Source organism: Haliotis asinina, chromosome 14 (genome assembly GCF_037392515.1).
Source record: "Haliotis asinina isolate JCU_RB_2024 chromosome 14, JCU_Hal_asi_v2, whole genome shotgun sequence".
NCBI classification, from domain to species: domain Eukaryota; kingdom Metazoa; phylum Mollusca; class Gastropoda; order Lepetellida; family Haliotidae; genus Haliotis; species Haliotis asinina.
Genome location: NC_090293.1, coordinates 25,815,413 through 25,836,630, shown reverse-complemented (window position 1 = coordinate 25,836,630; position 21,218 = coordinate 25,815,413). Strand labels below are relative to the sequence as shown.

General features: G+C 42.0%; 47 non-coding genes across 47 annotated transcripts; all 47 read right to left on the bottom strand.

Annotated features, from left to right (window-relative positions):
- Positions 1-365: 365 nt before the first annotated feature.
- Trnaq-uug (transfer RNA glutamine (anticodon UUG)) lies at positions 366-437 on the bottom strand. Its single transcript has one exon. It is a non-coding gene; the product is annotated as a tRNA-Gln (tRNA).
- A 265-nt stretch (positions 438-702) lies between these two features.
- Trnaq-cug (transfer RNA glutamine (anticodon CUG)) lies at positions 703-774 on the bottom strand. The gene has a single exon. It is a non-coding gene; the product is annotated as a tRNA-Gln (tRNA).
- A 461-nt stretch (positions 775-1,235) lies between these two features.
- Positions 1,236-1,307, bottom strand: Trnaq-uug (transfer RNA glutamine (anticodon UUG)). Its single transcript has one exon. It is a non-coding gene; the product is annotated as a tRNA-Gln (tRNA).
- Positions 1,308-1,572: 265 nt separating this feature from the next.
- Trnaq-cug (transfer RNA glutamine (anticodon CUG)) lies at positions 1,573-1,644 on the bottom strand. Its single transcript has one exon. It is a non-coding gene; the product is annotated as a tRNA-Gln (tRNA).
- A 461-nt stretch (positions 1,645-2,105) lies between these two features.
- Trnaq-uug (transfer RNA glutamine (anticodon UUG)) lies at positions 2,106-2,177 on the bottom strand. Its single transcript has one exon. It is a non-coding gene; the product is annotated as a tRNA-Gln (tRNA).
- A 265-nt stretch (positions 2,178-2,442) lies between these two features.
- On the bottom strand, positions 2,443-2,514 carry Trnaq-cug (transfer RNA glutamine (anticodon CUG)). Its single transcript has one exon. It is a non-coding gene; the product is annotated as a tRNA-Gln (tRNA).
- A 461-nt stretch (positions 2,515-2,975) lies between these two features.
- Trnaq-uug (transfer RNA glutamine (anticodon UUG)) lies at positions 2,976-3,047 on the bottom strand. Its single transcript has one exon. It is a non-coding gene; the product is annotated as a tRNA-Gln (tRNA).
- Positions 3,048-3,312: 265 nt separating this feature from the next.
- On the bottom strand, positions 3,313-3,384 carry Trnaq-cug (transfer RNA glutamine (anticodon CUG)). Its single transcript has one exon. It is a non-coding gene; the product is annotated as a tRNA-Gln (tRNA).
- A 461-nt stretch (positions 3,385-3,845) lies between these two features.
- Positions 3,846-3,917, bottom strand: Trnaq-uug (transfer RNA glutamine (anticodon UUG)). The gene has a single exon. It is a non-coding gene; the product is annotated as a tRNA-Gln (tRNA).
- A 265-nt stretch (positions 3,918-4,182) lies between these two features.
- Positions 4,183-4,254, bottom strand: Trnaq-cug (transfer RNA glutamine (anticodon CUG)). Its single transcript has one exon. It is a non-coding gene; the product is annotated as a tRNA-Gln (tRNA).
- A 462-nt stretch (positions 4,255-4,716) lies between these two features.
- Trnaq-uug (transfer RNA glutamine (anticodon UUG)) lies at positions 4,717-4,788 on the bottom strand. The gene has a single exon. It is a non-coding gene; the product is annotated as a tRNA-Gln (tRNA).
- A 265-nt stretch (positions 4,789-5,053) lies between these two features.
- Trnaq-cug (transfer RNA glutamine (anticodon CUG)) lies at positions 5,054-5,125 on the bottom strand. The gene has a single exon. It is a non-coding gene; the product is annotated as a tRNA-Gln (tRNA).
- A 461-nt stretch (positions 5,126-5,586) lies between these two features.
- Trnaq-uug (transfer RNA glutamine (anticodon UUG)) lies at positions 5,587-5,658 on the bottom strand. Its single transcript has one exon. It is a non-coding gene; the product is annotated as a tRNA-Gln (tRNA).
- Positions 5,659-5,923: 265 nt separating this feature from the next.
- Trnaq-cug (transfer RNA glutamine (anticodon CUG)) lies at positions 5,924-5,995 on the bottom strand. Its single transcript has one exon. It is a non-coding gene; the product is annotated as a tRNA-Gln (tRNA).
- Positions 5,996-6,457: 462 nt separating this feature from the next.
- On the bottom strand, positions 6,458-6,529 carry Trnaq-uug (transfer RNA glutamine (anticodon UUG)). The gene has a single exon. It is a non-coding gene; the product is annotated as a tRNA-Gln (tRNA).
- A 265-nt stretch (positions 6,530-6,794) lies between these two features.
- Positions 6,795-6,866, bottom strand: Trnaq-cug (transfer RNA glutamine (anticodon CUG)). Its single transcript has one exon. It is a non-coding gene; the product is annotated as a tRNA-Gln (tRNA).
- Positions 6,867-7,327: 461 nt separating this feature from the next.
- On the bottom strand, positions 7,328-7,399 carry Trnaq-uug (transfer RNA glutamine (anticodon UUG)). Its single transcript has one exon. It is a non-coding gene; the product is annotated as a tRNA-Gln (tRNA).
- Positions 7,400-7,664: 265 nt separating this feature from the next.
- On the bottom strand, positions 7,665-7,736 carry Trnaq-cug (transfer RNA glutamine (anticodon CUG)). The gene has a single exon. It is a non-coding gene; the product is annotated as a tRNA-Gln (tRNA).
- A 462-nt stretch (positions 7,737-8,198) lies between these two features.
- Trnaq-uug (transfer RNA glutamine (anticodon UUG)) lies at positions 8,199-8,270 on the bottom strand. The gene has a single exon. It is a non-coding gene; the product is annotated as a tRNA-Gln (tRNA).
- A 265-nt stretch (positions 8,271-8,535) lies between these two features.
- On the bottom strand, positions 8,536-8,607 carry Trnaq-cug (transfer RNA glutamine (anticodon CUG)). The gene has a single exon. It is a non-coding gene; the product is annotated as a tRNA-Gln (tRNA).
- A 461-nt stretch (positions 8,608-9,068) lies between these two features.
- Positions 9,069-9,140, bottom strand: Trnaq-uug (transfer RNA glutamine (anticodon UUG)). Its single transcript has one exon. It is a non-coding gene; the product is annotated as a tRNA-Gln (tRNA).
- Positions 9,141-9,405: 265 nt separating this feature from the next.
- On the bottom strand, positions 9,406-9,477 carry Trnaq-cug (transfer RNA glutamine (anticodon CUG)). The gene has a single exon. It is a non-coding gene; the product is annotated as a tRNA-Gln (tRNA).
- Positions 9,478-9,939: 462 nt separating this feature from the next.
- Trnaq-uug (transfer RNA glutamine (anticodon UUG)) lies at positions 9,940-10,011 on the bottom strand. The gene has a single exon. It is a non-coding gene; the product is annotated as a tRNA-Gln (tRNA).
- Positions 10,012-10,276: 265 nt separating this feature from the next.
- Trnaq-cug (transfer RNA glutamine (anticodon CUG)) lies at positions 10,277-10,348 on the bottom strand. Its single transcript has one exon. It is a non-coding gene; the product is annotated as a tRNA-Gln (tRNA).
- A 461-nt stretch (positions 10,349-10,809) lies between these two features.
- Trnaq-uug (transfer RNA glutamine (anticodon UUG)) lies at positions 10,810-10,881 on the bottom strand. Its single transcript has one exon. It is a non-coding gene; the product is annotated as a tRNA-Gln (tRNA).
- A 265-nt stretch (positions 10,882-11,146) lies between these two features.
- Trnaq-cug (transfer RNA glutamine (anticodon CUG)) lies at positions 11,147-11,218 on the bottom strand. The gene has a single exon. It is a non-coding gene; the product is annotated as a tRNA-Gln (tRNA).
- Positions 11,219-11,680: 462 nt separating this feature from the next.
- Positions 11,681-11,752, bottom strand: Trnaq-uug (transfer RNA glutamine (anticodon UUG)). The gene has a single exon. It is a non-coding gene; the product is annotated as a tRNA-Gln (tRNA).
- A 265-nt stretch (positions 11,753-12,017) lies between these two features.
- On the bottom strand, positions 12,018-12,089 carry Trnaq-cug (transfer RNA glutamine (anticodon CUG)). The gene has a single exon. It is a non-coding gene; the product is annotated as a tRNA-Gln (tRNA).
- Positions 12,090-12,550: 461 nt separating this feature from the next.
- Trnaq-uug (transfer RNA glutamine (anticodon UUG)) lies at positions 12,551-12,622 on the bottom strand. The gene has a single exon. It is a non-coding gene; the product is annotated as a tRNA-Gln (tRNA).
- A 265-nt stretch (positions 12,623-12,887) lies between these two features.
- Trnaq-cug (transfer RNA glutamine (anticodon CUG)) lies at positions 12,888-12,959 on the bottom strand. The gene has a single exon. It is a non-coding gene; the product is annotated as a tRNA-Gln (tRNA).
- Positions 12,960-13,420: 461 nt separating this feature from the next.
- Positions 13,421-13,492, bottom strand: Trnaq-uug (transfer RNA glutamine (anticodon UUG)). The gene has a single exon. It is a non-coding gene; the product is annotated as a tRNA-Gln (tRNA).
- A 265-nt stretch (positions 13,493-13,757) lies between these two features.
- On the bottom strand, positions 13,758-13,829 carry Trnaq-cug (transfer RNA glutamine (anticodon CUG)). Its single transcript has one exon. It is a non-coding gene; the product is annotated as a tRNA-Gln (tRNA).
- A 462-nt stretch (positions 13,830-14,291) lies between these two features.
- Positions 14,292-14,363, bottom strand: Trnaq-uug (transfer RNA glutamine (anticodon UUG)). The gene has a single exon. It is a non-coding gene; the product is annotated as a tRNA-Gln (tRNA).
- Positions 14,364-15,138: 775 nt separating this feature from the next.
- Trnaq-uug (transfer RNA glutamine (anticodon UUG)) lies at positions 15,139-15,210 on the bottom strand. Its single transcript has one exon. It is a non-coding gene; the product is annotated as a tRNA-Gln (tRNA).
- Positions 15,211-15,475: 265 nt separating this feature from the next.
- Trnaq-cug (transfer RNA glutamine (anticodon CUG)) lies at positions 15,476-15,547 on the bottom strand. Its single transcript has one exon. It is a non-coding gene; the product is annotated as a tRNA-Gln (tRNA).
- A 463-nt stretch (positions 15,548-16,010) lies between these two features.
- On the bottom strand, positions 16,011-16,082 carry Trnaq-uug (transfer RNA glutamine (anticodon UUG)). Its single transcript has one exon. It is a non-coding gene; the product is annotated as a tRNA-Gln (tRNA).
- Positions 16,083-16,347: 265 nt separating this feature from the next.
- Trnaq-cug (transfer RNA glutamine (anticodon CUG)) lies at positions 16,348-16,419 on the bottom strand. Its single transcript has one exon. It is a non-coding gene; the product is annotated as a tRNA-Gln (tRNA).
- A 462-nt stretch (positions 16,420-16,881) lies between these two features.
- On the bottom strand, positions 16,882-16,953 carry Trnaq-uug (transfer RNA glutamine (anticodon UUG)). The gene has a single exon. It is a non-coding gene; the product is annotated as a tRNA-Gln (tRNA).
- Positions 16,954-17,218: 265 nt separating this feature from the next.
- Trnaq-cug (transfer RNA glutamine (anticodon CUG)) lies at positions 17,219-17,290 on the bottom strand. The gene has a single exon. It is a non-coding gene; the product is annotated as a tRNA-Gln (tRNA).
- Positions 17,291-17,753: 463 nt separating this feature from the next.
- Positions 17,754-17,825, bottom strand: Trnaq-uug (transfer RNA glutamine (anticodon UUG)). Its single transcript has one exon. It is a non-coding gene; the product is annotated as a tRNA-Gln (tRNA).
- Positions 17,826-18,090: 265 nt separating this feature from the next.
- Trnaq-cug (transfer RNA glutamine (anticodon CUG)) lies at positions 18,091-18,162 on the bottom strand. Its single transcript has one exon. It is a non-coding gene; the product is annotated as a tRNA-Gln (tRNA).
- A 462-nt stretch (positions 18,163-18,624) lies between these two features.
- Trnaq-uug (transfer RNA glutamine (anticodon UUG)) lies at positions 18,625-18,696 on the bottom strand. Its single transcript has one exon. It is a non-coding gene; the product is annotated as a tRNA-Gln (tRNA).
- A 265-nt stretch (positions 18,697-18,961) lies between these two features.
- On the bottom strand, positions 18,962-19,033 carry Trnaq-cug (transfer RNA glutamine (anticodon CUG)). Its single transcript has one exon. It is a non-coding gene; the product is annotated as a tRNA-Gln (tRNA).
- A 462-nt stretch (positions 19,034-19,495) lies between these two features.
- On the bottom strand, positions 19,496-19,567 carry Trnaq-uug (transfer RNA glutamine (anticodon UUG)). The gene has a single exon. It is a non-coding gene; the product is annotated as a tRNA-Gln (tRNA).
- A 264-nt stretch (positions 19,568-19,831) lies between these two features.
- Positions 19,832-19,903, bottom strand: Trnaq-cug (transfer RNA glutamine (anticodon CUG)). The gene has a single exon. It is a non-coding gene; the product is annotated as a tRNA-Gln (tRNA).
- Positions 19,904-20,365: 462 nt separating this feature from the next.
- Positions 20,366-20,437, bottom strand: Trnaq-uug (transfer RNA glutamine (anticodon UUG)). The gene has a single exon. It is a non-coding gene; the product is annotated as a tRNA-Gln (tRNA).
- A 265-nt stretch (positions 20,438-20,702) lies between these two features.
- Positions 20,703-20,774, bottom strand: Trnaq-cug (transfer RNA glutamine (anticodon CUG)). The gene has a single exon. It is a non-coding gene; the product is annotated as a tRNA-Gln (tRNA).
- Positions 20,775-21,218: the final 444 nt, after the last annotated feature.

Genomic DNA, 21,218 nt, shown 5'->3' with positions numbered 1-21,218 from the left:
GACTTGTCAAGGTGTAGTTGTGGTGTGGAGCATGTGCTACATTGTCAGGACGTAGATACTACGCAATAAGGTACCTCACAAAGTCAATCAGCGGGGCGTTTCGTCTTAATTTCATCTCTGTCTATTCTCTGCCTTCAGATCTTGACATTTCTATTGAATGGGGACATTACTTCTGACCGAATGTTGACGTTTGCTTCTCAAAGGAGAAAAAAAATGTGTTATGTATACAATTATATTGCAGGAGCTTTGGATGGTTTATATAAACACAACATCATCAATGAGAATGACCTGCCTTTCGTTGAAGTCATCAGTGGCTATCTTACGTGCATTTGGGCCAATTTGACAATGTTCTGCTGCAAAAATATAGGTCCCACCGAGATTTGAACTCGGATCGCTGGATTCAAAGTCCAGAGTGCTAACCATTACACCATGGGACCAGTTGACAGCTTAGCCTAATAGATATGGATCATTTTCCAGTTTAGCTAAGAGGAAGTATCTGGGGACACACACATGTTGTTATCCTACATTAGATTGTGGACTGGGAGAAACCCTTAAAATGGAATAATATTAGGCATTGGATTTGGGTGTGATGTAGAGGTGTAAAGGTAGTTTGCCCCGGCCAGTGTAGTCTTCTCATTCAGTATGCTTTGTTTCCTACATCCCAATCAAAATGAATTAAAATCTTGCTAAAAAAACAGCAGTAGGTCCTACCGAGATTTGAACTCGGATCGCTGGATTCAGAGTCCAGAGTGCTAACCATTACACCATAGGACCGCACATCACAATACCAAAGTCTTAAGCATTACAAACTTACTGATAATCCCTTCCCTTGAGATTGGCGTGACTGAGCCACTGTGACGCCTGCATGTGCGACTTGTCAAGGTGTAGTTGTAGTGTGGAGCATGTGCTACATTGTCAGGACGTAGATACTACGCAATAAGGTACCTCACAAAGTCAATCAGCGGGGCGTTTCGTCTTAATTTCATCTCTGTCTATTCTCTGCCTTCAGATCTTGACATTTCTATTTAATGGGGACATTACTTCTGACCGAATGTTGACGTTTGCTTCTCAATGGAAAAAAAAATGTGTTATGTATACAATTATATTGCAGGAGCTTTGGATGGTTTATATAAACACAACATCATCAATGAGAATGACCTGCCTTTCGTTGAAGTCATCAGTGGCTATCTTACGTGCATTTGGGCCAATTTGACAATGTTCTGCTGCAAAAATATAGGTCCCACCGAGATTTGAACTCGGATCGCTGGATTCAAAGTCCAGAGTGCTAACCATTACACCATGGGACCAGTTGACAGCTTAGCCTAATAGATAGGGATCATTTTCCAGTTAAGCTAAGAGGAAGTATCTGGGGACACACACATGTTGTTATCCTACATTAGATTGTGGACTGGGAGAAACCCTTAAAATGGAATAATATTAGGCATTGGATTTGGGTGTGATGTAGAGGTGTAAAGGTAGTTTGCCCCGGCCAGTGTAGTCTTCTCATTCAGTATGCTTTGTTTCCTACATCCCAATCAAAATGAATTAAAATCTTGCTAAAAAAACAGCAGTAGGTCCTACCGAGATTTGAACTCGGATCGCTGGATTCAGAGTCCAGAGTGCTAACCATTACACCATAGGACCGCACATCACAATACCAAAGTCTTAAGCATTACAAACTTACTGATAATCCCTTCCCTTGAGATTGGCGTGACTGAGCCACTGTGACGCCTGCATGTGCGACTTGTCAAGGTGTAGTTGTGGTGTGGAGCATGTGCTACATTGTCAGGACGTAGATACTACGCAATAAGGTACCTCACAAAGTCAATCAGCGGGGCGTTTCGTCTTAATTTCATCTCTGTCTATTCTCTGCCTTCAGATCTTGACATTTCTATTTAATGGGGACATTACTTCTGACCGAATGTTGACGTTTGCTTCTCAATGGAAAAAAAAATGTGTTATGTATACAATTATATTGCAGGAGCTTTGGATGGTTTATATAAACACAACATCATCAATGAGAATGACCTGCCTTTCGTTGAAGTCATCAGTGGCTATCTTACGTGCATTTGGGCCAATTTGACAATGTTCTGCTGCAAAAATATAGGTCCCACCGAGATTTGAACTCGGATCGCTGGATTCAAAGTCCAGAGTGCTAACCATTACACCATGGGACCAGTTGACAGCTTAGCCTAATAGATATGGATCATTTTCCAGTTTAGCTAAGAGGAAGTATCTGGGGACACACACATGTTGTTATCCTACATTAGATTGTGGACTGGGAGAAACCCTTAAAATGGAATAATATTAGGCATTGGATTTGGGTGTGATGTAGAGGTGTAAAGGTAGTTTGCCCCGGCCAGTGTAGTCTTCTCATTCAGTATGCTTTGTTTCCTACATCCCAATCAAAATGAATTAAAATCTTGCTAAAAAAACAGCAGTAGGTCCTACCGAGATTTGAACTCGGATCGCTGGATTCAGAGTCCAGAGTGCTAACCATTACACCATAGGACCGCACATCACAATACCAAAGTCTTAAGCATTACAAACTTACTGATAATCCCTTCCCTTGAGATTGGCGTGACTGAGCCACTGTGACGCCTGCATGTGCGACTTGTCAAGGTGTAGTTGTAGTGTGGAGCATGTGCTACATTGTCAGGACGTAGATACTACGCAATAAGGTACCTCACAAAGTCAATCAGCGGGGCGTTTCGTCTTAATTTCATCTCTGTCTATTCTCTGCCTTCAGATCTTGACATTTCTATTTAATGGGGACATTACTTCTGACCGAATGTTGACGTTTGCTTCTCAATGGAAAAAAAAATGTGTTATGTATACAATTATATTGCAGGAGCTTTGGATGGTTTATATAAACACAACATCATCAATGAGAATGACCTGCCTTTCGTTGAAGTCATCAGTGGCTATCTTACGTGCATTTGGGCCAATTTGACAATGTTCTGCTGCAAAAATATAGGTCCCACCGAGATTTGAACTCGGATCGCTGGATTCAAAGTCCAGAGTGCTAACCATTACACCATGGGACCAGTTGACAGCTTAGCCTAATAGATAGGGATCATTTTCCAGTTAAGCTAAGAGGAAGTATCTGGGGACACACACATGTTGTTATCCTACATTAGATTGTGGACTGGGAGAAACCCTTAAAATGGAATAATATTAGGCATTGGATTTGGGTGTGATGTAGAGGTGTAAAGGTAGTTTGCCCCGGCCAGTGTAGTCTTCTCATTCAGTATGCTTTGTTTCCTACATCCCAATCAAAATGAATTAAAATCTTGCTAAAAAAACAGCAGTAGGTCCTACCGAGATTTGAACTCGGATCGCTGGATTCAGAGTCCAGAGTGCTAACCATTACACCATAGGACCGCACATCACAATACCAAAGTCTTAAGCATTACAAACTTACTGATAATCCCTTCCCTTGAGATTGGCGTGACTGAGCCACTGTGACGCCTGCATGTGCGACTTGTCAAGGTGTAGTTGTGGTGTGGAGCATGTGCTACATTGTCAGGACGTAGATACTACGCAATAAGGTACCTCACAAAGTCAATCAGCGGGGCGTTTCGTCTTAATTTCATCTCTGTCTATTCTCTGCCTTCAGATCTTGACATTTCTATTTAATGGGGACATTACTTCTGACCGAATGTTGACGTTTGCTTCTCAATGGAAAAAAAAATGTGTTATGTATACAATTATATTGCAGGAGCTTTGGATGGTTTATATAAACACAACATCATCAATGAGAATGACCTGCCTTTCGTTGAAGTCATCAGTGGCTATCTTACGTGCATTTGGGCCAATTTGACAATGTTCTGCTGCAAAAATATAGGTCCCACCGAGATTTGAACTCGGATCGCTGGATTCAAAGTCCAGAGTGCTAACCATTACACCATGGGACCAGTTGACAGCTTAGCCTAATAGATAGGGATCATTTTCCAGTTAAGCTAAGAGGAAGTATCTGGGGACACACACATGTTGTTATCCTACATTAGATTGTGGACTGGGAGAAACCCTTAAAATGGAATAATATTAGGCATTGGATTTGGGTGTGATGTAGAGGTGTAAAGGTAGTTTGCCCCGGCCAGTGTAGTCTTCTCATTCAGTATGCTTTGTTTCCTACATCCCAATCAAAATGAATTAAAATCTTGCTAAAAAAACAGCAGTAGGTCCTACCGAGATTTGAACTCGGATCGCTGGATTCAGAGTCCAGAGTGCTAACCATTACACCATAGGACCGCACATCACAATACCAAAGTCTTAAGCATTACAAACTTACTGATAATCCCTTCCCTTGAGATTGGCGTGACTGAGCCACTGTGACGCCTGCATGTGCGACTTGTCAAGGTGTAGTTGTGGTGTGGAGCATGTGCTACATTGTCAGGACGTAGATACTACGCAATAAGGTACCTCACAAAGTCAATCAGCGGGGCGTTTCGTCTTAATTTCATCTCTGTCTATTCTCTGCCTTCAGATCTTGACATTTCTATTTAATGGGGACATTACTTCTGACCGAATGTTGACGTTTGCTTCTCAATGGAGAAAAAAAAAGTGTTATGTATACAATTATATTGCAGGAGCTTTGGTTGGTTTATATACCCCCAGCATCATCAATGAGAATGACCTGCCTTTCGTTGAAGTCATCAGTGGCTATCTTACGTGCATTTGGGCCAATTTGACAATGTTCTGCTGCAAAAATATAGGTCCCACCGAGATTTGAACTCGGATCGCTGGATTCAAAGTCCAGAGTGCTAACCATTACACCATGGGACCAGTTGACAGCTTAGCCTAATAGATATGGATCATTTTCCAGTTTAGCTAAGAGGAAGTATCTGGGGACACACACATGTTGTTATCCTACATTAGATTGTGGACTGGGAGAAACCCTTAAAATGGAATAATATTAGGCATTGGATTTGGGTGTGATGTAGAGGTGTAAAGGTAGTTTGCCCCGGCCAGTGTAGTCTTCTCATTCAGTATGCTTTGTTTCCTACATCCCAATCAAAATGAATTAAAATCTTGCTAAAAAAACAGCAGTAGGTCCTACCGAGATTTGAACTCGGATCGCTGGATTCAGAGTCCAGAGTGCTAACCATTACACCATAGGACCGCACATCACAATACCAAAGTCTTAAGCATTACAAACTTACTGATAATCCCTTCCCTTGAGATTGGCGTGACTGAGCCACTGTGACGCCTGCATGTGCGACTTGTCAAGGTGTAGTTGTGGTGTGGAGCATGTGCTACATTGTCAGGACGTAGATACTACGCAATAAGGTACCTCACAAAGTCAATCAGCGGGGCGTTTCGTCTTAATTTCATCTCTGTCTATTCTCTGCCTTCAGATCTTGACATTTCTATTTAATGGGGACATTACTTCTGACCGAATGTTGACGTTTGCTTCTCAATGGAAAAAAAAATGTGTTATGTATACAATTATATTGCAGGAGCTTTGGATGGTTTATATAAACACAACATCATCAATGAGAATGACCTGCCTTTCGTTGAAGTCATCAGTGGCTATCTTACGTGCATTTGGGCCAATTTGACAATGTTCTGCTGCAAAAATATAGGTCCCACCGAGATTTGAACTCGGATCGCTGGATTCAAAGTCCAGAGTGCTAACCATTACACCATGGGACCAGTTGAAAGCTTAGCCTAATAGATAGGGATCATTTTCCAGTTAAGCTAAGAGGAAGTATCTGGGGACACACACATGTTGTTATCCTACATTAGATTGTGGACTGGGAGAAACCCTTAAAATGGAATAATATTAGGCATTGGATTTGGGTGTGATGTAGAGGTGTAAAGGTAGTTTGCCCCGGCCAGTGTAGTCTTCTCATTCAGTATGCTTTGTTTCCTACATCCCAATCAAAATGAATTAAAATCTTGCTAAAAAAACAGCAGTAGGTCCTACCGAGATTTGAACTAGGATCGCTGGATTCAGAGTCCAGAGTGCTAACCATTACACCATAGGACCGCACATCACAATACCAAAGTCTTAAGCATTACAAACTTACTGATAATCCCTTCCCTTGAGATTGGCGTGACTGAGCCACTGTGACGCCTGCATGTGCGACTTGTCAAGGTGTAGTTGTGGTGTGGAGCATGTGCTACATTGTCAGGACGTAGATACTACGCAATAAGGTACCTCACAAAGTCAATCAGCGGGGCGTTTCGTCTTAATTTCATCTCTGTCTATTCTCTGCCTTCAGATCTTGACATTTCTATTTAATGGGGACATTACTTCTGACCGAATGTTGACGTTTGCTTCTCAATGGAGAAAAAAAAAGTGTTATGTATACAATTATATTGCAGGAGCTTTGGTTGGTTTATATACCCCCAGCATCATCAATGAGAATGACCTGCCTTTCGTTGAAGTCATCAGTGGCTATCTTACGTGCATTTGGGCCAATTTGACAATGTTCTGCTGCAAAAATATAGGTCCCACCGAGATTTGAACTCGGATCGCTGGATTCAAAGTCCAGAGTGCTAACCATTACACCATGGGACCAGTTGACAGCTTAGCCTAATAGATATGGATCATTTTCCAGTTTAGCTAAGAGGAAGTATCTGGGGACACACACATGTTGTTATCCTACATTAGATTGTGGACTGGGAGAAACCCTTAAAATGGAATAATATTAGGCATTGGATTTGGGTGTGATGTAGAGGTGTAAAGGTAGTTTGCCCCGGCCAGTGTAGTCTTCTCATTCAGTATGCTTTGTTTCCTACATCCCAATCAAAATGAATTAAAATCTTGCTAAAAAAACAGAGGTAGGTCCTACCGAGATTTGAACTCGGATCGCTGGATTCAGAGTCCAGAGTGCTAACCATTACACCATAGGACCGCACATCACAATACCAAAGTCTTAAGCATTACAAACTTACTGATAATCCCTTCCCTTGAGATTGGCGTGACTGAGCCACTGTGACGCCTGCATGTGCGACTTGTCAAGGTGTAGTTGTGGTGTGGAGCATGTGCTACATTGTCAGGACGTAGATACTACGCAATAAGGTACCTCACAAAGTCAATCAGCGGGGCGTTTCGTCTTAATTTCATCTCTGTCTATTCTCTGCCTTCAGATCTTGACATTTCTATTTAATGGGGACATTACTTCTGACCGAATGTTGACGTTTGCTTCTCAATGGAAAAAAAAATGTGTTATGTATACAATTATATTGCAGGAGCTTTGGATGGTTTATATAAACACAACATCATCAATGAGAATGACCTGCCTTTCGTTGAAGTCATCAGTGGCTATCTTACGTGCATTTGGGCCAATTTGACAATGTTCTGCTGCAAAAATATAGGTCCCACCGAGATTTGAACTCGGATCGCTGGATTCAAAGTCCAGAGTGCTAACCATTACACCATGGGACCAGTTGACAGCTTAGCCTAATAGATAGGGATCATTTTCCAGTTAAGCTAAGAGGAAGTATCTGGGGACACACACATGTTGTTATCCTACATTAGATTGTGGACTGGGAGAAACCCTTAAAATGGAATCATATTAGGCATTGGATTTGGGTGTGATGTAGAGGTGTAAAGGTAGTTTGCCCCGGCCAGTGTAGTCTTCTCATTCAGTATGCTTTGTTTCCTACATCCCAATCAAAATGAATTAAAATCTTGCTAAAAAAACAGCAGTAGGTCCTACCGAGATTTGAACTAGGATCGCTGGATTCAGAGTCCAGAGTGCTAACCATTACACCATAGGACCGCACATCACAATACCAAAGTCTTAAGCATTACAAACTTACTGATAATCCCTTCCCTTGAGATTGGCGTGACTGAGCCACTGTGACGCCTGCATGTGCGACTTGTCAAGGTGTAGTTGTAGTGTGGAGCATGTGCTACATTGTCAGGACGTAGATACTACGCAATAAGGTACCTCACAAAGTCAATCAGCGGGGCGTTTCGTCTTAATTTCATCTCTGTCTATTCTCTGCCTTCAGATCTTGACATTTCTATTTAATGGGGACATTACTTCTGACCGAATGTTGACGTTTGCTTCCCAATGGAGAAAAAAAAAGTGTTATGTATACAATTATATTGCAGGAGCTTTGGTTGGTTTATATACCCCCAGCATCATCAATGAGAATGACCTGCCTTTCGTTGAAGTCATCAGTGGCTATCTTACGTGCATTTGGGCCAATTTGACAATGTTCTGCTGCAAAAATATAGGTCCCACCGAGATTTGAACTCGGATCGCTGGATTCAAAGTCCAGAGTGCTAACCATTACACCATGGGACCAGTTGACAGCTTAGCCTAATAGATAGGGATCATTTTCCAGTTAAGCTAAGAGGAAGTATCTGGGGACACACACATGTTGTTATCCTACATTAGATTGTGGACTGGGAGAAACCCTTAAAATGGAATAATATTAGGCATTGGATTTGGGTGTGATGTAGAGGTGTAAAGGTAGTTTGCCCCGGCCAGTGTAGTCTTCTCATTCAGTATGCTTTGTTTCCTACATCCCAATCAAAATGAATTAAAATCTTGCTAAAAAAACAGAGGTAGGTCCTACCGAGATTTGAACTCGGATCGCTGGATTCAGAGTCCAGAGTGCTAACCATTACACCATAGGACCGCACATCACAATACCAAAGTCTTAAGCATTACAAACTTACTGATAATCCCTTCCCTTGAGATTGGCGTGACTGAGCCACTGTGACGCCTGCATGTGCGACTTGTCAAGGTGTAGTTGTGGTGTGGAGCATGTGCTACATTGTCAGGACGTAGATACTACGCAATAAGGTACCTCACAAAGTCAATCAGCGGGGCGTTTCGTCTTAATTTCATCTCTGTCTATTCTCTGCCTTCAGATCTTGACATTTCTATTTAATGGGGACATTACTTCTGACCGAATGTTGACGTTTGCTTCTCAATGGAAAAAAAAATGTGTTATGTATACAATTATATTGCAGGAGCTTTGGATGGTTTATATAAACACAACATCATCAATGAGAATGACCTGCCTTTCGTTGAAGTCATCAGTGGCTATCTTACGTGCATTTGGGCCAATTTGACAATGTTCTGCTGCAAAAATATAGGTCCCACCGAGATTTGAACTCGGATCGCTGGATTCAAAGTCCAGAGTGCTAACCATTACACCATGGGACCAGTTGACAGCTTAGCCTAATAGATAGGGATCATTTTCCAGTTAAGCTAAGAGGAAGTATCTGGGGACACACACATGTTGTTATCCTACATTAGATTGTGGACTGGGAGAAACCCTTAAAATGGAATCATATTAGGCATTGGATTTGGGTGTGATGTAGAGGTGTAAAGGTAGTTTGCCCCGGCCAGTGTAGTCTTCTCATTCAGTATGCTTTGTTTCCTACATCCCAATCAAAATGAATTAAAATCTTGCTAAAAAAACAGCAGTAGGTCCTACCGAGATTTGAACTCGGATCGCTGGATTCAGAGTCCAGAGTGCTAACCATTACACCATAGGACCGCACATCACAATACCAAAGTCTTAAGCATTACAAACTTACTGATAATCCCTTCCCTTGAGATTGGCGTGACTGAGCCACTGTGACGCCTGCATGTGCGACTTGTCAAGGTGTAGTTGTGGTGTGGAGCATGTGCTACATTGTCAGGACGTAGATACTACGCAATAAGGTACCTCACAAAGTCAATCAGCGGGGCGTTTCGTCTTAATTTCATCTCTGTCTATTCTCTGCCTTCAGATCTTGACATTTCTATTTAATGGGGACATTACTTCTGACCGAATGTTGACGTTTGCTTCTCAATGGAGAAAAAAAAAGTGTTATGTATACAATTATATTGCAGGCGCTTTGGTTGGTTTATATACCCCCAGCATCATCAATGAGAATGACCTGCCTTTCGTTGAAGTCATCAGTGGCTATCTTACGTGCATTTGGGCCAATTTGACAATGTTCTGCTGCAAAAATATAGGTCCCACCGAGATTTGAACTCGGATCGCTGGATTCAAAGTCCAGAGTGCTAACCATTACACCATGGGACCAGTTGACAGCTTAGCCTAATAGATATGGATCATTTTCCAGTTTAGCTAAGAGGAAGTATCTGGGGACACACACATGTTGTTATCCTACATTAGATTGTGGACTGGGAGAAACCCTTAAAATGGAATAATATTAGGCATTGGATTTGGGTGTGATGTAGAGGTGTAAAGGTAGTTTGCCCCGGCCAGTGTAGTCTTCTCATTCAGTATGCTTTGTTTCCTACATCCCAATCAAAATGAATTAAAATCTTGCTAAAAAAACAGAGGTAGGTCCTACCGAGATTTGAACTCGGATCGCTGGATTCAGAGTCCAGAGTGCTAACCATTACACCATAGGACCGCACATCACAATACCAAAGTCTTAAGCATTACAAACTTACTGATAATCCCTTCCCTTGAGATTGGCGTGACTGAGCCACTGTGACGCCTGCATGTGCGACTTGTCAAGGTGTAGTTGTGGTGTGGAGCATGTGCTACATTGTCAGGACGTAGATACTACGCAATAAGGTACCTCACAAAGTCAATCAGCGGGGCGTTTCGTCTTAATTTCATCTCTGTCTATTCTCTGCCTTCAGATCTTGACATTTCTATTTAATGGGGACATTACTTCTGACCGAATGTTGACGTTTGCTTCTCAATGGAAAAAAAAATGTGTTATGTATACAATTATATTGCAGGAGCTTTGGATGGTTTATATAAACACAACATCATCAATGAGAATGACCTGAAATTCGTTGAAGTCATCAGTGGCTATCTTACGTGCATTTGGGCCAATTTGACAATGTTCTGCTGCAAAAATATAGGTCCCACCGAGATTTGAACTCGGATCGCTGGATTCAAAGTCCAGAGTGCTAACCATTACACCATGGGACCAGTTGACAGCTTAGCCTAATAGATAGGGATCATTTTCCAGTTAAGCTAAGAGGAAGTATCTGGGGACACACACATGTTGTTATCCTACATTAGATTGTGGACTGGGAGAAACCCTTAAAATGGAATCATATTAGGCATTGGATTTGGGTGTGATGTAGAGGTGTAAAGGTAGTTTGCCCCGGCCAGTGTAGTCTTCTCATTCAGTATGCTTTGTTTCCTACATCCCAATCAAAATGAATTAAAATCTTGCTAAAAAAACAGCAGTAGGTCCTACCGAGATTTGAACTCGGATCGCTGGATTCAGAGTCCAGAGTGCTAACCATTACACCATAGGACCGCACATCACAATACCAAAGTCTTAAGCATTACAAACTTACTGATAATCCCTTCCCTTGAGATTGGCGTGACTGAGCCACTGTGACGCCTGCATGTGCGACGTGTCAAGGTGTAGTTGTGGTGTGGAGCATGTGCTACATTGTCAGGACGTAGATACTACGCAATAAGGTACCTCACAAAGTCAATCAGCGGGGCGTTTCGTCTTAATTTCATCTCTGTCTATTCTCTGCCTTCAGATCTTGACATTTCTATTTAATGGGGACATTACTTCTGACCGAATGTTGACGTTTGCTTCTCAATGGAGAAAAAAAAAGTGTTATGTATACAATTATATTGCAGGAGCTTTGGTTGGTTTATATACCCCCAGCATCATCAATGAGAATGACCTGCCTTTCGTTGAAGTCATCAGTGGCTATCTTACGTGCATTTGGGCCAATTTGACAATGTTCTGCTGCAAAAATATAGGTCCCACCGAGATTTGAACTCGGATCGCTGGATTCAAAGTCCAGAGTGCTAACCATTACACCATGGGACCAGTTGACAGCTTAGCCTAATAGATATGGATCATTTTCCAGTTTAGCTAAGAGGAAGTATCTGGGGACACACACATGTTGTTATCCTACATTAGATTGTGGACTGGGAGAAACCCTTAAAATGGAATAATATTAGGCATTGGATTTGGGTGTGATGTAGAGGTGTAAAGGTAGTTTGCCCCGGCCAGTGTAGTCTTCTCATTCAGTATGCTTTGTTTCCTACATCCCAATCAAAATGAATTAAAATCTTGCTAAAAAAACAGCAGTAGGTCCTACCGAGATTTGAACTCGGATCGCTGGATTCAGAGTCCAGAGTGCTAACCATTACACCATAGGACCGCACATCACAATACCAAAGTCTTAAGCATTACAAACTTACTGATAATCCCTTCCCTTGAGATTGGCGTGACTGAGCCACTGTGACGCCTGCATGTGCGACTTGTCAAGGTGTAGTTGTGGTGTGGAGCATGTGCTACATTGTCAGGACGTAGATACTACGCAATAAGGTACCTCACAAAGTCAATCAGCGGGGCGTTTCGTCTTAATTTCATCTCTGTCTATTCTCTGCCTTCAGATCTTGACATTTCTATTTAATGGGGACATTACTTCTGACCGAATGTTGACGTTTGCTTCTCAATGGAAAAAAAAATGTGTTATGTATACAATTATATTGCAGGAGCTTTGGATGGTTTATATAAACACAACATCATCAATGAGAATGACCTTCCTTTCGTTGAAGTCATCAGTGGCTATCTTACGTGCATTTGGGCCAATTTGACAATGTTCTGCTGCAAAAATATAGGTCCCACCGAGATTTGAACTCGGATCGCTGGATTCAAAGTCCAGAGTGCTAACCATTACACCATGGGACCAGTTGACAGCTTAGCCTAATAGATAGGGATCATTTTCCAGTTAAGCTAAGAGGAAGTATCTGGGGACACACACATGTTGTTATCCTACATTAGATTGTGGACTGGGAGAAACCCTTAAAATGGAATAATATTAGGCATTGGATTTGGGTGTGATGTAGAGGTGTAAAGGTAGTTTGCCCCGGCCAGTGTAGTCTTCTCATTCAGTATGCTTTGTTTCCTACATCCCAATCAAAATGAATTAAAATCTTGCTAAAAAAACAGCAGTAGGTCCTACCGAGATTTGAACTCGGATCGCTGGATTCAGAGTCCAGAGTGCTAACCATTACACCATAGGACCGCACATCACAATACCAAAGTCTTAAGCATTACAAACTTACTGATAATCCCTTCCCTTGAGATTGGCGTGACTGAGCCACTGTGACGCCTGCATGTGCGACTTGTCAAGGTGTAGTTGTGGTGTGGAGCATGTGCTACATTGTCAGGACGTAGATACTACGCAATAAGGTACCTCACAAAGTCAATCAGCGGGGCGTTTCGTCTTAATTTCATCTCTGTCTATTCTCTGCCTTCAGATCTTGACATTTCTATTTAATGGGGACATTACTTCTGACCGAATGTTGACGTTTGCTTCTCAATGGAAAAAAAAATGTGTTATGTATACAATTATATTGCAGGAGCTTTGGATGGTTTATATAAACACAACATCATCAATGAGAATGACCTTTCTTTCGTTGAAGTCATCAGTGGCTATCTTACGTGCATTTGGGCCAATTTGACAATGTTCTGCTGCAAAAATATAGGTCCCACCGAGATTTGAACTCGGATCGCTGGATTCAAAGTCCAGAGTGCTAACCATTACACCATGGGACCAGTTGACAGCTTAGCCTAATAGATAGGGATCATTTTCCAGTTAAGCTAAGAGGAAGTATCTGGGGACACACACATGTTGTTATCCTACATTAGATTGTGGACTGGGAGAAACCCTTAAAATGGAATAATATTAGGCATTGGATTTGGGTGTGATGTAGAGGTGTAAAGGTAGTTTGCCCCGGCCAGTGTAGTCTTCTCATTCAGTATGCTTTGTTTCCTACATCCCAATCAAAATGAATTAAAATCTTGCTAAAAAAACAGCAGTAGGTCCTACCGAGATTTGAACTCGGATCGCTGGATTCAGAGTCCAGAGTGCTAACCATTACACCATAGGACCGCACATCACAATACCAAAGTCTTAAGCATTACAAACTTACTGATAATCCCTTCCCTTGAGATTGGCGTGACTGAGCCACTGTGACGCCTGCATGTGCGACTTGTCAAGGTGTAGTTGTGGTGTGGAGCATGTGCTACATTGTCAGGACGTAGATACTACGCAATAAGGTACCTCACAAAGTCAATCAGCGGGGCGTTTCGTCTTAATTTCATCTCTGTCTATTCTCTGCCTTCAGATCTTGACATTTCTATTTAATGGGGACATTACTTCTGACCGAATGTTGACGTTTGCTTCTCAATGGAGAAAAAAAAAGTGTTATGTATACAATTATATTGCAGGAGCTTTGGTTGGTTTATATACCCCCAGCATCATCAATGAGAATGACCTGCCTTTCGTTGAAGTCATCAGTGGCTATCTTACGTGCATTTGGGCCAATTTGACATTGTTCTGCTGCAAAAATATAGGTCCCACCGAGATTTGAACTCGGATCGCTGGATTCAAAGTCCAGAGTGCTAACCATTACACCATGGGACCAGTTGACAGCTTAGCCTAATAGATATGGATCATTTTCCAGTTTAGCTAAGAGGAAGTATCTGGGGACACACACATGTTGTTATCCTACATTAGATTGTGGACTGGGAGAAACCCTTAAAATGGAATAATATTAGGCATTGGATTTGGGTGTGATGTAGAGGTGTAAAGGTAGTTTGCCCCGGCCAGTGTAGTCTTCTCATTCAGTATGCTTTGTTTCCTACATCCCAATCAAAATGAATTAAAATCTTGCTAAAAAAACAGCAGTAGGTCCTACCGAGATTTGAACTCGGATCGCTGGATTCAGAGTCCAGAGCACATCACAATACCAAAGTCTTAAGCATTACAAACTTACTGATAATCCCTTCCCTTGAGATTGGCGTGACTGAGCCACTGTGACGCCTGCATGTGCGACTTGTCAAGGTGTAGTTGTGGTGTGGAGCATGTGCTACATTGTCAGGACGTAGATACTACGCAATAAGGTACCTCACAAAGTCAATCAGCGGGGCGTTTCGTCTTAATTTCATCTCTGTCTATTCTCTGCCTTCAGATCTTGACATTTCTATTTAATGGGGACATTACTTCTGACCGAATGTTGACGTTTGCTTCTCAATGGAGAAAATAAAATGTGTTATGTATACAATTATATTGCAGGCGCTTTGGTTGGTTTATATACCCCCAACATCATCAATGAGAATGACCTGCCTTTCGTTGAAGTCATCAGTGGCTATCTTACGTGCATTTGGGCCAATTTGACAATGTTCTGCTGCAAAAATATAGGTCCCACCGAGATTTGAACTCGGATCGCTGGATTCAAAGTCCAGAGTGCTAACCATTACACCATGGGACCAGTTGACAGCTTAGCCTAATAGATAGGGATCATTTTCCAGTTAAGCTAAGAGGAAGTATCTGGGGACACACACATGTTGTTATCCTACATTAGATTGTGGACTGGGAGAAACCCTTAAAATGGAATAATATTAGGCATTGGATTTGGGTGTGATGTAGAGGTGTAAAGGTAGTTTGCCCCGGCCAGTGTAGTCTTCTCATTCAGTATGCTTTGTTTCCTACATCCCAATCAAAATGAATTAAAATCTTGCTAAAAAAACAGCAGTAGGTCCTACCGAGATTTGAACTCGGATCGCTGGATTCAGAGTCCAGAGTGCTAACCATTACACCATAGGACCGCACATCACAATACCAAAGTCTTAAGCATTACAAACTTACTGATAATCCCTTCCCTTGAGATTGGCGTGACTGAGCCACTGTGACGCCTGCATGTGCGACTTGTCAAGGTGTAGTTGTGGTGTGGAGCATGTGCTACATTGTCAGGACGTAGATACTACGCAATAAGGTACCTCACAAAGTCAATCAGCGGGGCGTTTCGTCTTAATTTCATCTCTGTCTATTCTCTGCCTTCAGATCTTGACATTTCTATTTAATGGGGACATTACTTCTGACCGAATGTTGACGTTTGCTTCTCAATGGAGAAAATAAAATGTGTTATGTATACAATTATATTGCAGGCGCTTTGGTTGGTTTATATACCCCCAACATCATCAATGAGAATGACCTGCCTTTCGTTGAAGTCATCAGTGGCTATCTTACGTGCATTTGGGCCAATTTGACAATGTTCTGCTGCAAAAATATAGGTCCCACCGAGATTTGAACTCGGATCGCTGGATTCAAAGTCCAGAGTGCTAACCATTACACCATGGGACCAGTTGACAGCTTAGCCTAATAGATATGGATCATTTTCCAGTTTAGCTAAGAGGAAGTATCTGGGGACACACACATGTTGTTATCCTACATTAGATTGTGGACTGGGAGAAACCCTTCAAATGGAATAATATTAGGCATTGGATTTGGGTGTGATGTAGAGGTGTAAAGGTAGTTTGCCCCGGCCAGTGTAGTCTTCTCATTCAGTATGCTTTGTTTCCTACATCCCAATCAAAATGAATTAAAATCTTGCTAAAAAAACAGCAGTAGGTCCTACCGAGATTTGAACTCGGATCGCTGGATTCAGAGTCCAGAGTGCTAACCATTACACCATAGGACCGCACATCACAATACCAAAGTCTTAAGCATTACAAACTTACTGATAATCCCTTCCCTTGAGATTGGCGTGACTGAGCCACTGTGACGCCTGCATGTGCGACTTGTCAAGGTGTAGTTGTGGTGTGGAGCATGTGCTACATTGTCAGGACGTAGATACTACGCAATAAGGTACCTCACAAAGTCAATCAGCGGGGCGTTTCGTCTTAATTTCATCTCTGTCTATTCTCTGCCTTCAGATCTTGACATTTCTATTTAATGGGGACATTACTTCTGACCGAATGTTGACGTTTGCTTCTCAATGGAAAAAAAAAATGTGTTATGTATACAATTATATTGCAGGAGCTTTGGATGGTTTATATAAACACAACATCATCAATGAGAATGACCTGCCTTTCGTTGAAGTCATCAGTGGCTATCTTACGTGCATTTGGGCCAATTTGACAATGTTCTGCTGCAAAAATATAGGTCCCACCGAGATTTGAACTCGGATCGCTGGATTCAAAGTCCAGAGTGCTAACCATTACACCATGGGACCAGTTGACAGCTTAGCCTAATAGATAGGGATCATTTTCCAGTTAAGCTAAGAGGAAGTATCTGGGGACACACACATGTTGTTATCCTACATTAGATTGTGGACTGGGAGAAACCCTTAAAATGGAATAATATTAGGCATTGGATTTGGGTGTGATGTAGAGGTGTAAAGGTAGTTTGCCCCGGCCAGTGTAGTCTTCTCATTCAGTATGCTTTGTTTCCTACATCCCAATCAAAATGAATTAAAATCTTGCTAAAAAAACAGCAGTAGGTCCTACCGAGATTTGAACTCGGATCGCTGGATTCAGAGTCCAGAGTGCTAACCATTACACCATAGGACCGCACATCACAATACCAAAGTCTTAAGCATTACAAACTTACTGATAATCCCTTCCCTTGAGATTGGCGTGACTGAGCCACTGTGACGCCTGCATGTGCGACTTGTCAAGGTGTAGTTGTGGTGTGGAGCATGTGCTACATTGTCAGGACGTAGATACTACGCAATAAGGTACCTCACAAAGTCAATCAGCGGGGCGTTTCGTCTTAATTTCATCTCTGTCTATTCTCTGCCTTCAGATCTTGACATTTCTATTTAATGGGGACATTACTTCTGACCGAATGTTGACGTTTGCTTCTCAATGGAGAAAATAAAATGTGTTATGTATACAATTATATTGCAGGCGCTTTGGTTGGTTTATATACCCCCAACATCATCAATGAGAATGACCTGCCTTTCGTTGAAGTCATCAGTGGCTATCTTACGTGCATTTGGGCCAATTTGACAATGTTCTGCTGCAAAAATATAGGTCCCACCGAGATTTGAACTCGGATCGCTGGATTCAAAGTCCAGAGTGCTAACCATTACACCATGGGACCAGTTGACAGCTTAGCCTAATAGATATGGATCATTTTCCAAATTAGCTAAGAGGAAGTATCTGGGGACACACACATGTTGTTATCCTACATTAGATTGTGGACTGGGAGAAACCCTTCAAATGGAATAATATTAGGCATTGGATTTGGGTGTGATGTAGAGGTGTAAAGGTAGTTTGCCCCGGCCAGTGTAGTCTTCTCATTCAGTATGCTTTGTTTCCTACATCCCAATCAAAATGAATTAAAATCTTGCTAAAAAAACAGCAGTAGGTCCTACCGAGATTTGAACTCGGATCGCTGGATTCAGAGTCCAGAGTGCTAACCATTACACCATAGGACCGCACATCACAATACCAAAGTCTTAAGCATTACAAACTTACTGATAATCCCTTCCCTTGAGATTGGCGTGACTGAGCCACTGTGACGCCTGCATGTGCGACTTGTCAAGGTGTAGTTGTGGTGTGGAGCATGTGCTACATTGTCAGGACGTAGATACTACGCAATAAGGTACCTCACAAAGTCAATCAGCGGGGCGTTTCGTCTTAATTTCATCTCTGTCTATTCTCTGCCTTCAGATCTTGACATTTCTATTTAATGGGGACATTACTTCTGACCGAATGTTGACGTTTGCTTCTCAATGGAAAAAAAAAATGTGTTATGTATACAATTATATTGCAGGAGCTTTGGATGGTTTATATAAACACAACATCATCAATGAGAATGACCTGCCTTTCGTTGAAGTCATCAGTGGCTATCTTACGTGCATTTGGGCCAATTTGACAATGTTCTGCTGCAAAAATATAGGTCCCACCGAGATTTGAACTCGGATCGCTGGATTCAAAGTCCAGAGTGCTAACCATTACACCATGGGACCAGTTGACAGCTTAGCCTAATAGATAGGGATCATTTTCCAGTTAAGCTAAGAGGAAGTATCTGGGGACACACACATGTTGTTATCCTACATTAGATTGTGGACTGGGAGAAACCCTTAAAATGGAATAATATTAGGCATTGGATTTGGGTGTGATGTAGAGGTGTAAAGGTAGTTTGCCCCGGCCAGTGTAGTCTTCTCATTCAGTATGCTTTGTTTCCTACATCCCAATCAAAATGAATTAAAATCTTGCTAAAAAAACAGCAGTAGGTCCTACCGAGATTTGAACTCGGATCGCTGGATTCAGAGTCCAGAGTGCTAACCATTACACCATAGGACCGCACATCACAATACCAAAGTCTTAAGCATTACAAACTTACTGATAATCCCTTCCCTTGAGATTGGCGTGACTGAGCCACTGTGACGCCTGCATGTGCGACTTGTCAAGGTGTAGTTGTGGTGTGGAGCATGTGCTACATTGTCAGGACGTAGATACTACGCAATAAGGTACCTCACAAAGTCAATCAGCGGGGCGTTTCGTCTTAATTTCATCTCTGTCTATTCTCTGCCTTCAGATCTTGACATTTCTATTTAATGGGGACATTACTTCTGACCGAATGTTGACGTTTGCTTCTCAATGGAGAAAAAAAAAGTGTTATGTATACAATTATATTGCAGGAGCTTTGGTTGGTTTATATACCCCCAGCATCATCAATGAGAATGACCTGCCTTTCGTTGAAGTCATCAGTGGCTATCTTACGTGCATTTGGGCCAATTTGACAATGTTCTGCTGCAAAAATATAGGTCCCACCGAGATTTGAACTCGGATCGCTGGATTCAAAGTCCAGAGTGCTAACCATTACACCATGGGACCAGTTGACAGCTTAGCCTAATAGATAGGGATCATTTTCCAGTTTAGCTAAGAGGAAGTATCTGGGGACACACACATGTTGTTATCCTACATTAGATTGTGGACTGGGAGAAACCCTTCAAATGGAATAATATTAGGCATTGGATTTGGGTGTGATGTAGAGGTGTAAAGGTAGTTTGCCCCGGCCAGTGTAGTCTTCTCATTCAGTATGCTTTGTTTCCTACATCCCAATCAAAATGAATTAAAATCTTGCTAAAAAACATTGGTAGGTCCTACCGAGATTTGAACTCGGATCGCTGGATTCAGAGTCCAGAGTGCTAACCATTACACCATAGGACCGCACATCACAATACCAAAGTCTTAAGTATTACAAACTTACTGATAATCCCTTCCCTTGAGATTGGCGTGACTGAGCCACTGTGACGCCTGCATGTGCGACTTGTCAAGGTGTAGTTGTGGTGTGGAGCATGTGCTACATTGTCAGGACGTAGATACTACGCAATAAGGTACCTCACAAAGTCAATCAGCGGGGCGTTTCGTCTTAATTTCATCTCTGTCTATTCTCTGCCTTCAGATCTTGACATTTCTATTTAATGGGGACATTACTTCTGACCGAATGTTGACGTTTGCTTCTCAATGGAGAAAAAAAAAGTGTTATGTATACAATTATATTGCAGGAGCTTTGGTTGGTTTATATACCCCCAACATCATCAATGAGAATGACCTGCCTTTCGTTGAAGTCATCAGTGGCTATCTTACGTGCATTTGGGCCAATTTGACAATGTTCTGCTGCAAAAATATAGGTCCCACCGAGATTTGAACTCGGATCGCTGGATTCAAAGTCCAGAGTGCTAACCATTACACCATGGGACCAGTTGACAGCTTAGCCTAATAGATATGGATCATTTTCCAGTTAAGCTAAGAGGAAGTATCTGGGGACACACACATGTTGTTATCCTACATTAGATTGTGGACTGGGAGAAACCCTTCAAATGGAATAATATTAGGCATTGGATTTGGGTGTGATGTAGAGGTGTAAAGGTAGTTTGCCCCGGCCAGTGTAGTCTTCTCATTCAGTATGCTTTGTTTCCTACATCCCAATCAAAATGAATTAAAATCTTGCTAAAAAAACAGCAGTAGGTCCTACCGAGATTTGAACTCGGATCGCTGGATTCAGAGTCCAGAGTGCTAACCATTACACCATAGGACCGCACATCACAATACCAAAGTCTTAAGCATTACAAACTTACTGATAATCCCTTCCCTTGAGATTGGCGTGACTGAGCCACTGTGACGCCTGCATGTGCGACTTGTCAAGGTGTAGTTGTGGTGTGGAGCATGTGCTACATTGTCAGGACGTAGATACTACGCAATAAGGTACCTCACAAAGTCAATCAGCGGGGCGTTTCGTCTTAATTTCATCTCTGTCTATTCTCTGCCTTCAGATCTTGACATTTCTATTTAATGGGGACATTACTTCTGACCGAATGTTGACGTTTGCTTCTCAATGGAAAAAAAAAATGTGTTATGTATACAATTATATTGCAGGAGCTTTGGATGGTTTATATAAACACAACATCATCAATGAGAATGACCTGCCTTTCGTTGAAGTCATCAGTGGCTATCTTACGTGCATTTGGGCCAATTTGACAAT